Below are 12,698 nucleotides of genomic sequence, written 5' to 3'. Positions count from 1 at the left end.
CATCTAATGGAAGAACTTGGGGGTCAAGCTCTTCCCTGCTATGTAGGCACACTCTCCTCTCTGTGCTTGGGTGCTGTGTGACTGGCATCCACCTCACAAGTTTATGAGAAATGTCCTCATGTGGACAGCCTGCATACTGCTTTTGTGTGATTCAGATGTATTTCCTCTGGTACACAATCCTTATCTTTTAGTCATTTATGGGCATGTGGTTACTGCACTGCATAGAGAGAGAAAGGACAGCGACACACACGGACCTCTTTGGGGAAAAAAGGCCAACTTTATTGTACAGATAACCCGTATTTAAAGTGTGTTACGTGCAGCTAGGACAGGACAGTAGCTCATTGGACAACTGGGAAAAACATTCTTGGGACAGTACCTCAGGATGTATCCCACGGGAAAGACACCAGGTGTTAATCTTTATTATGAATTCCACTCTGTTTTTCACCATATTATCACCCTGGGAGATTTCCTCCCTAGCTGAAGCTGTAGTCAGCTTGTCAGCCTGGGAATGGACCTGAGAGTCAGGAGAAATCCAGGCCTGAAAAGAATTTCCAAGCTGTAATTCCCTAGCTCTCTAAATGTGTGTGTCCACATGGGCACAGTTCAAGTTATGTGATATAGTGGGAGAAAAATGGAGATCCTTTGGCAGCCCTTGGTGAACTGACATCAAGAGCAATTAGTCTGGCTGATGGCCAGCTCTGTTCCCCAAACTCCTGACTTACAGAACAAAAGCTGGCCTGATAAATTGTTCTGATGGGCTGCATACAATCTTGAAGTTATAGATAGGGTACCTACTTTTTTAGTGTACCATTTTTTTGTTGTTGTTCTTAATCCCTGAAGTTGATTAATGGTGAGATGTCAGCAGATACACTGTTGTGTCTAAGGTCTAGACTTCAAGTGAAACTGAAAATTTTAACCTCTGGACCAAAACTTTTTATTTGAATCTGAATGAATACATATTTGAATAAATGGACATAATGGAGAGGTACAAAATATGTACCAGACCTAGAGTAGTACCACTTACTTTGTTCTTACTTTGGAGTAGTAGAATAGCTTCCTTTGTCCCAGCAATAGTGAAGTGGAGCTAAACCTTCCTGCCTCATATATGAATGGAAGTATCTGAAGAGCAGCTTGGTCTTGATGGCAATACTTGAGCCAGAGGTCTGGTTACTGGACTCCTTATATGGATGCATAACCTATCTCCTTTATGTGACTTAAATAGTCCTGCAGTTTGGACACCATTTCAGCTTTTAAATATAATGACCATTTTTTTCTGCTTCAGTACTTCTCCACTGCCTAGGGTGTTATAGTTAGGGTTTTTTTAGGGCAGTGGCATTTAAAACTCAGATCCTAATGAAGGACGTCAGGCTCAAGAAGTTCATCTAGATATAAGGCCAGAACCATACAAATGGAGGCTGCTGTGCCATGTGAAAAATTTCTTTGACATGTCAACAATTTTCTGCTGCTCTAATTTCATTAGTGAACATTTTTGTTGTTGATGATTTACAGTCAAGATCATCATGCTAGCATCAGATTTAAATAGGATGAGAGTGGCTGCAGGTCGTAAACAACTGGCACATTTTGCACTAAATGCTACTTGAAAGATAGGAGAGATTGATCACCTGGGAGAAGGTTGCAGTGACTTAGTGGGAAGTTTTAATGTTTGGGTACCTGAAGATAGAACAGATCCAAAATAGTTCATAAAATATTTTGTTAGCTGTGATGCTCAGGTACAATGTTTTGTGGGGCTTTTTATGCTTCCTTGATTTTATTTACCTTTTTGCTGTTTTGCTAGTTTTTTGATTTTTTTTTCCTGTTTGCTTTTTTTGTGGGGGTGTTTTGTGTTCATTTGGGGCTTTTGTTTTGTTGGTTTTAGTTGTAGGGTTTTTTTTGTTTGTTTAGTTTATTTTGAGTTTTGGTTTTTTGTTTTGTTTTTGTTTGTTTTTGGTTTTTTACTTGATTCACTAGACTTAGACAGTTCTACTGATCAACTGGCACTGTTCATAATGTATAAAGCTAAAGATGTGCTCAAACAATATAACTTGGGCATAATTTTGAGACACAAAATTAATTTTTTTTAATATTTCACCTAATATGTCTTTTTAAATAGCACAAATCGAGGTGCTTGATTAAAAAAAATTTGTCTTTCTTCGACAACCTGATATTACTCTACCTTTAATATGGTTGGGCTGTGGAATGAATTTAAACTGTAAGTAGAAACATTTCTCAACTGCAAAGTGAGCAGAGTAATTAATGGAAGTAGGCAATGTAGTATGGAATTTGTGCCTAGATTCTGACCCAGCCGTGATGTAAACTCCACTGAATTCCAGAATTCAGTTATAATGAAGATAAAAAATGACAGGGTGTTTGATCAAAACTGTTGGGATTTAAAGGTGGACAATGAAGTTTTTTTCTTGTTGTAGTGAAAATGGTTTTTGGCAGGTTTTTTGCAATATGAACAAAAAGAAGCAGAAGTTTAGTTGCAGCACCTGGTGGATAACAAAAAGTCCTTCTGGAGTGCTATCTTCTCCAAGCCTTACTAGGAAATGTTACAATTGATCATTCTTCAATTTCCTGTAAATATTAAAATGAACTGTCACAAAGTAGACAAGGAAATATGAAGGATATACTTGGCTGTCATTCATCTCATGCAAAAATACTGACAATGTTTACTGCAAGTAGTGGAAGACTTTATTTAATATTAGGATAAGACTTCTTTTTGGAAACCAAAGCATAATGCAGTTATTTTAAAAAATACTGCATCCCATTGTTTTGAATTCCAAAAAGATGTGTGAATGTCTTTTTCTGTCATTGTGATGATCTACTACAAAAACATAAAGACTTCCATGCTCAAAAAGCCATATTATGGTTTTTTTCAATAGAATATACAACGCATATTTCTGCTTAATAATAAGTTAATTTCCTGCCAATACCAGTTTCAGGCGTTCAGATATGTCTTCTATTGATATAATGGCAATTTTCTCCCTTTTAAAAAAATCTCTTTTTGCAGAGGGAAATGTTACATAGTCAAAAGAAAAGTGGTAGCATTTCAGAAACATCGAGTCAAGGGCAATCCTTTATGAGGGTAAAATGTTCAGATTGTCCAGCATCAAACCTCCCACTGAAAATTGTTGGGGAATTTATAGTTTTCCCTGTGATGGTTAGTATGAAATGATGTCCCTGAATGCAAGACTCTTCATATTTTCTGCTTGAACTTTTTCATGCATTTATATTTACACTTTAGTTTTATTACCCCTCCACACAGTTTTCAATACTGGTGCATCCAATGACACCAAATCACATTTGAGTTTCCCAGCTGATTTCTGGCTGACTTCATTTTTACATGAAAATTGGAAATCAGAAGTAATAAGTATTGAGTGGCTTGGGAAAATCTACAAGGGAATGAGTGTTCCAAGCACTTTCAGCACACCACTAAAGCAAATTTAACTACAGCATTAAGGTCAACGAAAATTGAAAGATACAGAAAATAACTAAGGTCCTTGGTTCTTAATCAGACATTCTTCTTTGTTTCAGAGATGTTACAAAAATCACCTCCCTCCACAGTTCGTTGGAGCATGACTTAGGCTAATAGATTTGTTCCCTACCATAGTTATGTTTTCAGTTCTTTCATTTTGTCATAATATAAATAAAATCTTTAAGAACTGTGCATGCTAGTGCTTAAGAATCATATATATGCATACTTACATTTAAATACATATATATACGTTTGCCATGTGTAAGGCTTTTAGGCAGCACACAGGTGGATAGGTTTATTTGGCATAAATTTGGCATCCATTTCTTTAAAAAAGGTTTTTGTAATTTATGTTTCTTTAATAACCTTCTATTAACTTTCCTCCTACTTTGTGCACTTTTTTGCCCTTCTAGTGGTAGAACATAGAATGGAGTGCTCTTCTTGCCTCTTTCCCCCTCCCATCAGAATTAAGATTGCAAAATAAGCAGAGTGGATAGTGGACTGGCTTTTGTAACTTATCTCCCCTTTGTTTTTCCTTTCCAAATAATTTGCACTGCTCTCTGCACTGTCAGAACTATGGACTACAATTCATTGTGTTTTGTGGCAGGTGGAGCTTTTACTTGGTCATATTCCAGGGCTCTATAAGGTAACCCAAAATCTCTAGTATTATTCCAGTGAAATTCTGATTGACTGGCTCTGCAACACAGTAGTAAAGCAGGGTAGATTTCTCCTCCAAGTTTTGCTTTTGCTCGCAGCAGGTCAATATGGTGACTCAGTGGGATTTGGGACAAGCAGCATTATTTACACTGATGAAAACATGCTGCTTCCCTGATAAATGTCAAATAGTGTGAATTTGGCAGGCTATACAATGTCCTCCCAGAAGAACAGACTGTTTTCCTAGGAAGGATTGGTAAGGATAAAAGCCACTATGGTAGATTTTAATAGTAAAATCTTACTAAATTACCATACAAACAATTTTGTTGTAACTAAACAGTAAGTGATGTCATACTTTGGTTGCTCTAAGCCTTCTAATTTTTGCATGAATTTTTTTTGGGATTCATTTACTTCTCCTGGTATTGGAAGCCCGTGCTCTCATATAATACATTACTGACTCTCCTATATATTAATTTACCTGTGTCTCATTGAAGTTTTAGTAGTGCTGTAATGAAAGACTCTAATTGTATCCTTGGAAAATTAACATAAAAGCATGAAGATGTTTATTGACCATTCAGTTTTTATTTCATTCTACTAATACCTCATTGTTACATGCCTGATTAGTCTAATAATCAATTAAAATTTTTTGAAATTTTAAAGCCGCTTTGATTGTAGTGCCCTTTTCAGGAATTTTTTTTTCACTGGTTGGTTTTGTGTTTGAGTTTTATTTTTTACTTAGGGAGATGAAGTATGCAAAATGGTGATTAGACACCTGAAAGGCTTAATTACTAAATTTCCCTGGATAGGCATGTACAGAACTGACTTGCTGCTTCTCAAGTGTTTGCCATGCTTCTTTGGTGGATTCTTACCCTGTTTCAACTCAGTGGCCAGCATGCCCATTAGATACAGCCTCCCACAAATCACACATGGGAGTCTGAGCAGACTTGAGTCCTCAAGTTTTCAATACTGGAGAATTAGATTAGTAGCCAGGCTGCTACGTAGTCCTTAGCATGTTAATTTCTATTGAAGCTGACCTTGTTATGTTAAATAATTTATATGGGGCCATGCAGAAGGAGATGAGTTGGTTCTGGAGCCAGCTTGTCTGTGCATGCACTGCAATGGAAGGGCAAGACTGAAGTGTGAAGAAAGCAACATCTCTAACAAGGAAGGATGATCACTTGTCCTAGAGTATCCAGTGTCCTGGTGGGGAAATGCTTGAGATATGAAAAGCCTGTGTTGATATCCCTGTGGCATTCAGGGCAGATTTGGGAAGTGGTCTCCTATCACCAAACCCATGTTCCCTTCCCAGTTGCTGGGTTACAGTAGAGGAGGACAGTCTTTTCATCAGTCTTTTTACAGTGTCTTAGCTGTCTCGCCTCAGGAAAGAGCTCGGAGCTGGAAGGGCTGGATACAGTTGGGTGGGTCCTTCTGCAAAGGCATGTAATTTAGGCTGTGATCCTACCCGGGGCACTTCTCTCCAGCTTTGACAGCTGCTTGCTGGATGTCGAAGTGTTAGCTCTCTCTCCCACTAGAACTGGTACCAGATGGTGGTGTTGTGACTTGTAAATTCTGCTGTGCGTTTATCCCTGGGAAAAGACAAGCTACTGCTTTAAGTATGGTACTACCTCAGTCCCAGGGAGAGATACCATTTTAGTGATATCCTGTGGCAAAGATCTGTTGTGAACTAGAAAATGTATTGACCTGCAGCTGTGAGCTCTCCACTTGAGTAAACAAACAGTGCAAAAGCAGCCCTGGGATTTTGCACAGTGATGCTGTGAAACTCTGTCACAGGGTGAGCCTGACATAGGTCTTCAGATGTGTCTGTATATCCAACCCTACAACTGCTGAGCTGTTTTCCAAGGAGTTCTGAGGAAGATTACATTTAAATTATATTGCCAATATATGGTTCTAGTTTTAATGTGCACCTGTTTTTCAGGAGTTGATGATGGCTGTGCTTCCTAGTGATCAGAGGTCCAAAGAAGGGGATTTTCCATGCTGAGCACTACTGGTACTCTGTTAGCTCAGGCAGTAGGAACTGCTTATTTTAGATTCACATCTCAAAAGGATATGTCCATCATAAAAACTGTGAAGAAATTTAAAATTACAGAGACTGATTTAAAGCTGCTATGTAGAGCACTAACAGGCTATGGAAAGATGCTCTTGAGCTGCGTGGAACAGCTGACTGTACAATGCTGTACAACACAAGAGTTTCTCACAGCTTGCAGTGCTCTCACGGCTTTTGTTTTTAAATATAGTCCTAAGGATTAAGTTCCCTGATGTCCTGGTAATCACTTTTATCATTGCTGCATTCTCCCCAGGACTTGACTTGTGACTTTTAAATTATGTTCTTGTTTGTTTTACAGATTCTAGGCTGGCCATATCATAGGAAATATGCACTGTGGTTGTTACCAGCTCTCTTTGTTCTGTAACAAGATGACTAAGTTTGTCAGTTCAGTACTGCATATTGCTGTGCTGATGATCCCCTTCCCTTGAACCTCAGCTCAGCTGCTGAATGCTACTTCACTTCATGCTAAATTTGCAATCTTGACTTCATTGAAGTGCAAAATTGCCTTGCTTGTCAAAAACTGGTAATACATACAAAACAATCCAAAACAATCCAGTACTTTTTTTTTCTGGCTTAAGTTGAGGCTTACATAGACTTCGAAATAGTTTCAGAATTTCCACATTATGTGAGCAGCTGTTTATGGTGTACAAACCATGTTAAATATTGAAGAATTTAGATCAACTCATATTTGTGCATCATTTTAGTGCTGTAGTAAACAGTAGTATCCATCAAAGTTGAGCTTAAATGGAAAAGCAAATGATGTGTGAGTTGATTTTTGGCAATAGATTTGTTGTAGGGTTTTTTTTGTTTGGTCTATACATTCTGTCATAGCTGACCATCAAACTTACTCCACACATCTGTCTCAGTATTTAACAATAAATTGTATAGATTTTTCCTGAACTATGCTAACAGCATCTTTGATTGTATTATTCATGATTAACTGCATGTGAATCCACTGGTTAAGGGAAGGATATAGCATTAATTACTACATTTTACACACTCTTGTGAGGAGGTTAGTTTAGATGTCCTATCTTCATGCCAAATGATATAGACTTTCTGTTCTAGGACTAGCAAAAGGGTATCTTGCACCAGGACATTACACATAGGAAGAATTTGTACTCATTGATTCTTTCCCTTATTTAGTTCTTTTAAAGATAAAAAGCATAAAAAATAGCATGTGATAGTTAAAATTAAAGCAAAATCTCTATATCTTTTAAAGCAGTAAATACTTCAAAAATCTTTTTGCATATTGCATGCTATGTGACAAAACTTATCTGACTGAATTTCAACCTTCTATCCTACAGCTCCCTTCCTCCTCAGAGAAGCATGCTTATGCATAGGATGGGAATTTTCTAAACCTGTTTTACTGAATATGTTTTTTGTTTTGTTTCTTTTTTTAATTTGTATTTACTAAGGAAATATTCATCTGGATAGAAAGAAGGAGTGGTTATCAGTCTTATCTGAAAAAAACTGTAGTTCACATTTTCCCATATTTGATCAATTCCTTGGCTTTACTACACTTACCTATCTACCTCTGGCATGATCAAATTTTGGTGATAAATGTTTGAACTCCCATCAAGCCTGGAATTTAGTTTTCACTGTTGCTGATCTTGGCTGTTAAAAATAAAATAGGCATTAGTGTATCCCAGCCAACCATAGAGCTTTAGCCAATGAAGATGTCTTGCAATTAGGACAATAAATGTGTTCTCAGAGCTCTTGAGAACTTTGTTTATGTGCAGACAGGAACTGTGCACTCAAATCACCTAAAATTTTGAAGTTCATCCATACTGTTTCTGCCAGTAAAGGCTCAGAGGCTGAATTCTCCTGACAGGATGTATAGCAAGAAGGTTTCCTCTTGAAGGAGGATATATCAGAGCAAAGTACTTCAAACTTCTGATTTGGTCATGGTTACAATCAGAGTTTCTGGTGTGTGTGGAATTCGTTGGACCAGTTGGCTGGACCTATCAGATGGATAAGCTATTTCAAAGGAAAGGTGAGGTGTCATTTACCTAAGCAGAATTTGTTGTTTTTATAGACAGGCAATCTTTATCAGATCTATTAAGCCTGGTGCTGCACAGTGTAATGACTGGATGTTATGGTAGTTTTCAGGCTCACACTTTGCATTCCTGAGTTACACGATTTTAAATGGTCTCCCAAAAGTCTTACTGATATGCCTCTAGAAAATCAGAACCTTTCTCAATCTAGAGTGAGAATGTGAAAAATGTGCACTCAGTATTTCCTGTGGAGCCCCGTCTGGACTAGCACGGCAGTCCTGTTGGCTCAGGACAATTGAGTGGTTTCCTGATTTGCCCTCATAAAAGAATCCTTACTTGGATAATCCCTTCCTTTCTTGGCTTGCATTTTCATTTGGCTTCTATTTGATTTTCATGTTATATTTCATGTTTTTATGCCTGTGATGGGTTGACCCTGGCTGAACACGAGGTGCCCACCAAAGCTTCTCTATCATTCCTCTCTAAACTGCACAAGGTAGAGAACATATCTTGACCCAAGAGCTTTATGGTATAAGGACAGGGACAGCTCACTCACCAATTACCATCATGGGCAAAACAGACTCGACTTGGGGAAAATTAGCTTAATATATTACTAGTCAAAGCAGAGTAGGGTAATGAGAAAATAAAAGCTAAATCTTAAAACATCTTCCCTGCAGCCTTCTTCCTGTGCTTAATTTTACTCATGAATGAATCTCCTGCCCTACAGTGGTTCAGGGGGGTGGGAAATGGTAGTTACAGCCAGTTCATTGCAAGTTATCTCTGTCACCCCTTCCTCCTCAGGGATAAGAATCTTCAAACTCTTGTCTTGCTCCAGTGTGAGGTCCCTCCTGGGGGAGACAGTCCTCCATGAACTTGTCCAGTGTGAGTCCTTCCCAGGCTCTGCAGCTTGCCAGAGTGAGCTGCTCCAGTGTGGGTGCCTTCCATGGAGTGCAGTCCTTCAAAAACAGGCTGCTCCACACTCCTCCAGCATGAGGACCTCCACGGGCTGCAGGTTTGTGTTTGTCACACAAGGGGAAGTGGCCCCTCTGCCATGCAAACCTTGCCCTGCAAACCTAATCAGTGCTTCCAAACTAACAGGCAATAGTTTCGTGTTTCTTGCTGTTTTAAAAAAAAATAAAGTGAAATAATTTTGGGAGGTAGCAAGTGCTTTGCATACGTCTATAATTTTGTTGGTCAGATTGTCATGATCACATTATCCTTTTACTAGGGGTATATACCATAACTGAAATGACTGAAATGTTTTCCTAATACAAACTGTATGCTGTATTTTATTATGTTTTCAACAGAATTTGGTTCATTAAGGCTTGCCACATAATCAGGCTTGTTTAATATTTTTATTAGTGACCTTGTCACTAATCTTCAGATGATGTAGAGTTGTGAGATAGCTTCTGTATGCAGGAGAAATAGACTAATGTAGGGAGGAGTGAGTTATCTTTGTTGAATAGAGAAATATATAAGGGCCCTATGTATAAAACCAGTAATAAGTATTTTTGTTAGAAACCTTTTAACTGGACAACTCAACAAGGAAGGATACCTGAGTGGTGTGAATGAGGAGAATGAACTATTGTCATGATATGATCTTGAGTAAAACAAGTGCAAGGAAAGGATAAATGAGGGTACATGATGGTCAATGTGCTGGTGAGGCCCTCTAGACAAGGAGAGTGCATTCTGCTCAGCTTTGATGACACATGGATCTGGGTGCTCCATGGAGCATGCTTGTTTCAGTATGTTTCAAGAACAAGATTCTACTCAAGAACACAAATCCAAACTATTACAAGGACATTGTGAAAGAACAGTGAGGTTTCTGTGATGCATTGTCTGTGGAGCATGTTAGAAATGCCATTTCTGTTTTCCATGCTCTGAGTGATTGGGAGTCAGTTTCCAGGGAATTAACAAAAAATGTATCCGTATTTTTGGTGCTTGTTATGCTGTGTTATTTTTTGATCTTACAATGTTATGTATTTGGCCTTTATGTGTACATTTATTAGTATGTTTTGAGAAAATTGTGTTTCTCTCTAAACTTAAGGTTTCTGAAACTTTGGAAGTTTTCTGTGTCAGTAACAAGAAAGCAAGTGCCCAGTAGTCTTTTACACAGATACACATTTTGAGCATTTGAAATAGTATAGAATATTGTATTCTAGAATAGAGACTTTAATGGAAAACAAGTAGTGAATCCAATAGCAATAGGTCTGATTTGGTCATTTAGACGACAGCTGAAGTTGGAGGGAAGATGAGTTATTATGTAAATATATTGATGGAAACAAGTTCCTACAAAAGAAATGGAGATGAATGGAATGTGAGGAGCCTGACTGTTACCTGTCTGTCTTACCTGTGTCTGTAGTTGATGGTGCACAAAAGGGAAATACACTGAGATGGTGATTGAAAACAGTGGCAGTACAAATGTGCAAGAACATAAAACGGTGCCTCTGTAAATTGATTGCACCTAATTTATTGGTTTGCTCTTTGGACTATTCTTTATGGTTGCACGTGGATTGACTGAAGATGTGGTAATTCTATTCTCCAGCAGCAGAACTTCTAAGCCACTTGTCTATTGTAAGCAGAGAACAGGAAGGAACTGAGACATGTCTTGGTTCCAGTGCAGATTTACTTTGCAGCCCTTGTCCCAGCCCATGGATTTTTGCTTCCCAGGCACTGCCTGAGAGCTTTACAGTGGGTGACACTTACTTGAGCCAGGATGTCCAAGGATCTGCATGTAGAAGATAAAACTCACCTCCTCTCATTGACTAGTGCCAGCTTCTCCATGGCACAGAGATGTTGTTTTGGGCAGTGAACATTGATGACTTCCATCTGCTTAGCTTTGCAAGCCTTCAAGTGACATGGACTCCATCAGGTATTACCAAGTCTCTAGTAAATGTACTCCTGTCCTGATAGTACTTTATAATTTCAATTTAGCTGTCTTGAAAATGGCTTTACTATTCCTGGGTCATTGACAAACCTAGTATGAAAGTATCCAGTTTGCACACCTGTGTACTTCTGCACTTCCCAAAGAGTGACTCAGGCTTCGCTATCAAACAGTAAAATTAGTGTTTCTTTCAGGAAATACCAGTTTCTTCTGGTGTTTCTTTCAGTCCTCTGCTTCTTTGGATTGCAGATGCAGAATAATAAATAAAAGGGATTGACATGCTTCTATGCAGGAAGGAAAACAGAAATATAAGAGGCATTCTTTGATATATCAACTGTGAGCTGGCAAATACATCAGCCATGAACAGGCATAAAGCTGTGACAGTTTCAGATAAATTCAGGCCAACAGTATTGCCAGTGACAGATTTGTACTGCAATTAACAGGATTAGGGACCAACATTCTGGTCATGATGGGAACAGCATCAAGTGATTTTATTTTTTTTTTTTTTATAGATTTCTTTTCAACTTCAATTTCTCTGTTTCCTTGAACAGAGCAGTGAAGCACAACAGGTGTAGCAGGCAGACACAGTGCCTCTCCTCACTACTCAAGATATTACTAGTACCTTGAATAATACCTAACCTGCTCTCTGTTACTGTTCTGTCACTTGGCTGGAGAGAACTGCTGTTGGACAAAGGAGGAAAGACATCACAGCCTGCTTTCTCTCCCTTTGATTTGTGCTGTGAGCTTTGGCAGGGTTCTCTGGGAAGGCTGGAGGGAAGGGGAGCCAAAGGCACAGTTGGTATGGTGCAGGGCAATGCTTGGGAGTGGTATCATCAGAGAGGTGTAAAACATAGGATTTTCTATATATAACGAGTGGTTGTTTCATCCTGTCAGTATTTAGACCTGTGTACCCTGTCCTCAAGTCTTTTTCTACTGGAAAGCAGTTAGTTTCTTAATTAGAAGAATTCTAATATTCTATTATATTAGAATATTCACATATTATATCTAAAGTATTGTATGTTTTACATCATATTTAGGTGCAGGGCTGAAGGTGAGAATTCTTTAGATACTTTTCCAGAAGGAAGTTCAGGACATGTTAGTCTTCCTCTTAAGTGCAGAGAAAAAAGGCAGAGGCCAAGTCCCACTCCCAACAGTCAGAAGAATATTAAACTCTGATGGATTTCCTATTCCTGTACTTCCTTATCTGTATTTCAGTTTCTCATGCAGCCTAATAAGTACTATTTGGTTGAAGAATATCTTTCAGAAAGACATCAAGTGCCTGAAGACACCAGGTGATGGAGAATTCACCACTTCTCTCACTTAATGAATGGAGAGGAATAGCTGATGAAAGACTAATTTATTCCCTGTTTCAGTTGTGCCTGGTGAATTTATGTGCTATTGTTGATGTGAAAAGCACTGGCTTTTTTTCTGAAGGACCAGCAATGTGGTACCTTGGTTTGCTGAATACTTGCATTTTAACAGCCACTTCTGTAGAAGACTAGAGTTCCTAATATATGGTAGTTATTTTTCTGGAGATATAAAGCATAAACAAACTTTCATGGCTGGTAAGTTGCATTTAGAATGTTTTTATATCATCAGAAAAATAGGTAGACATTAGAGAATCTGGTTTTG

At 38.4% G+C, this 12,698-nt stretch overlaps 1 protein-coding gene across 1 annotated transcript in view; it reads left to right on the top strand.

Moving 5' to 3' along the window:
- GABRA4 (gamma-aminobutyric acid type A receptor subunit alpha4) overlaps positions 1-12,698 on the top strand; it is a 47,583-nt gene that overhangs the window by 22,877 nt on the left and 12,008 nt on the right. The gene's annotated exons all lie outside the window — the stretch shown is intronic.

The sequence above is a fragment of the Sturnus vulgaris genome, chromosome 4 (assembly GCF_052056855.1).
Source record: "Sturnus vulgaris isolate bStuVul1 chromosome 4, bStuVul1.hap1, whole genome shotgun sequence".
NCBI lineage: Eukaryota > Metazoa > Chordata > Aves > Passeriformes > Sturnidae > Sturnus > Sturnus vulgaris.
This window is presented reverse-complemented; position numbering and strand designations above follow the sequence as displayed.